The following is a 2,891-nucleotide window of genomic DNA, read 5'->3' as shown; positions in this document are numbered from 1 at the left end:
TGTCTATGTTGTTTGTATGTGACACGGACTTAGCGTCCCTTCTTAGGACGCTTCTTTCCTTTCTAATTGGCAAGAACGAAGACAAGACGTACCGAAAAATAGCAGCCGTGTACATTTGAAAATCTACTGTAGCTACATAAAGAGTTTAAATAATGATTGTAGGACTATGCATAGGCCTATATGTTGTGCAGTGTATTCCCCATACATCTCTTTCTTCCTTTAATCATTATGAGTGAACATTGTGCGACTTCGAATTTTAAAAAAAAAATCATCCGAAACATGCGTGCCTACGCTGTAACAGAAACACTTTACAAACATGCCGTGTGTGTTGGACAGTCGTCTAATGTTCTCACCGGATGAGAAAATATAAAACAGTTTCCGGTCAAGCAATTTAACTTATCGGTCGACGCACTCGTACACAAAGAAGGCAAGTAATAGTAGTTATGAGAATTGTAGATATTGTTTCACCGTAGGCGCTGAAATTCGTCTGCCCATTGTATACTTAGAGCAGGCGGTTTGGATACACGACTAACTTCTGGACGCAGACGACAGCTAACGTAGCGATTCCCTGAAGTCGAAAGGACAAGACGTGTTTAAAGTTATGTCAATAATTATCTTTTTTTTTTTAAATGAATGAATTAATACTCAAGTCATTCGTGCACGTTTTTATGTGGTGTACGATCAAATAAACTAAACTATTTTGAAAATAACAGCAACGTATCAAAACAATAATAGTAACAAAAGTAATAATCACATATGCTTCATTATCATCAACATTTACTCAAGAATAAAAACAAATTTAACGATTTAACGAATAATGAAAAGGGGCCTGCTGTACATAGTTTAATAAGAACCAACTAGGCTTATATGCTTTTTGTGTCTTGGAAAAATCGGTTGTACAACATATCAACAAGATTTCTTCCTCCGGATTCTGGTTTCAAAACCAGTAACGATTTCCTTTAATGATCATACTCATGGATATTCTTCAGGAAATTTTGGGATTTGATTAATCAATCAAATTAACTTCAATCAATTCATCATTTGCTGTCTGTCAAATATCTTCAGACATAACCGGTAACAGTTGGCCATACCATTATCTTTTATGATGGTCACATCATAGTGTTAATAGGGAGATTTCGCAACCTGGGGCGCTGAAATGCAAGTTACAATAGCGCACCATCTTTCGGATGAGACATTTAAGCCGTTAGCCGGGTCCCGTGTGCATATGTGCATAATGGACCATGTCTACGTTAAAGAACGCAGTAAACTCTTTAGAAAAGAGTAGGGAATTGTCTCCCGGTGTACTGAAACAATCACCACCAGGAGGACCCCACTGGAAATTCTACAGAGTTTCGTGGGTTATCCTAGTCACTTTACACTGAATACGTCCATTCCAAACAAAGTTACCGCAACACAACACGTTATGATGTGATCCACTATCTCATGCACACTTACTAACAACATTAATGTCTATTTTATTAGGGATTATTTTATTGTGATTTACTTTTTGTACCTATAGATCGCATTGATTGTATTTACCCACACAAACAGGTTGATGACTAACAAAGCTGCTCGAGCAAACGAAGATCGAAACGCCATACTTGTAGTTCACGAATCCAGATAGAGATAACTCCAAAGCTGCAAACGATAAAAGTGGATTTGTAATTGCTTTAAGAAGGTGGCACGATGTACATTACCTTGGATTTACAATGCAGTAGTAATGACAATCATGTGCGTATTATGTAGGTTATAAATCAATTCTATAGCTTAGGGAATGTCTTAATATATAAAATAAAGTTTATTCAATGTTAATTCATGTACCCGGATCGTATGGTTGTGGGTTCAACGAACCTCAGATATTCTATGATTCTTTTGAAAAAAAAAGTATACCTCAAGAAACATTTGGTCGTCATTGACAACAAACAACGATATATGATCATGGATAAATTAATTCCTTCATGGTATGACAATCTTGACTTGGCTACAAGAAGAATTTTTTTTAATGGTATCTAGGTATTGTATGTTTTCACCAGCACTAGCTATGAGACTTACAGATGCTCAAACAATGCTGGCATCTATACTAAACATAATTCCTGCCACAAAAAAAAATGTATAAAAATGGCTCTGTTAAAGCCGTATTGTCTAGTTGCGGGTGATCGCCAAATATTTTACAGCATTTTCAAAAGAGTGGTAAAATAATTAATGCTGAACATGTTTAAAATGTGTACAGAGAACTCACAAAAATAGATGAGTCCCTTGGCAGACGATACGGTATGCACTTGATCCATGAAAAATGTTTTTAAACCTGCTTTTACAGTCAATCATCAGGTCTATCCATTATTGCAATTTTTTTCTATTTGTTAATATTATTTGTAACTGCGTGTCAAGTTTACAAGCTTTGTTATTTTGGTTACGCCACATGTTAATATAATATATTCAAGTGAAATAATTGAAGTTGAAGTTTCAGTAATTGTATTTATCTTCCAATAGGTGTTGGTAACACTAAACAAACATGTTATACCCTCGTAAATTTCAAAAGCACTAAAGGAGTTACATAATATTTAATGGGACACAAAATTTAATCAGAGGGTAAGAGAATACAATAAAGACTAACGGTTGAATATGAACGCTACAGTATTGTGGCTATCTAAACAGTCTATCAGATAATGTACCATTGTCCAAACTAATGAATAATGATGCAATATGGCACACTCAAATGCTGCGATATTTAAAAACTATTGATATTGATATTATATATAGCATCAGAACACCATGTGACAATTTGGAAGTTGTTTTCGTACCATGTAAACAAAATGTTATTACAAACTGAAAGATGATTGGGTGATTCCATGTCAAATCAACCAGTTTCAGAACAAATCCCCAGGTGACCC

General features: G+C 35.1%; 1 long non-coding RNA gene across 2 annotated transcripts; it reads right to left on the bottom strand.

The window, feature by feature from the left end:
* Positions 1-30: 30 nt before the first annotated feature.
* Positions 31-2,837, bottom strand: LOC117102389. Of its 2 annotated transcripts, none has more exons than XR_004444406.1 (3): positions 1,891-2,837; positions 1,540-1,638; positions 31-568 (listed from the first exon to the last, which is right to left on the bottom strand). It is a non-coding gene; the product is annotated as an uncharacterized LOC117102389 (long non-coding RNA). The 2 variants fall into 2 exon arrangements; XR_004444407.1 differs by having other exon boundaries at positions 2,240-2,837.
* Between the last annotated feature and the right edge of the window lie 54 nt (positions 2,838-2,891).

Source organism: Anneissia japonica, unplaced genomic scaffold, assembly GCF_011630105.1.
Source record: "Anneissia japonica isolate Jap-2015-1 unplaced genomic scaffold, ASM1163010v1 scaffold84843_len3200_cov198, whole genome shotgun sequence".
In the NCBI taxonomy this organism is placed as follows: domain Eukaryota; kingdom Metazoa; phylum Echinodermata; class Crinoidea; order Comatulida; family Comatulidae; genus Anneissia; species Anneissia japonica.
The sequence above is the reverse complement of the archived record's forward strand: the minus strand, read 5'-3'. Positions and strand labels throughout refer to the sequence as shown.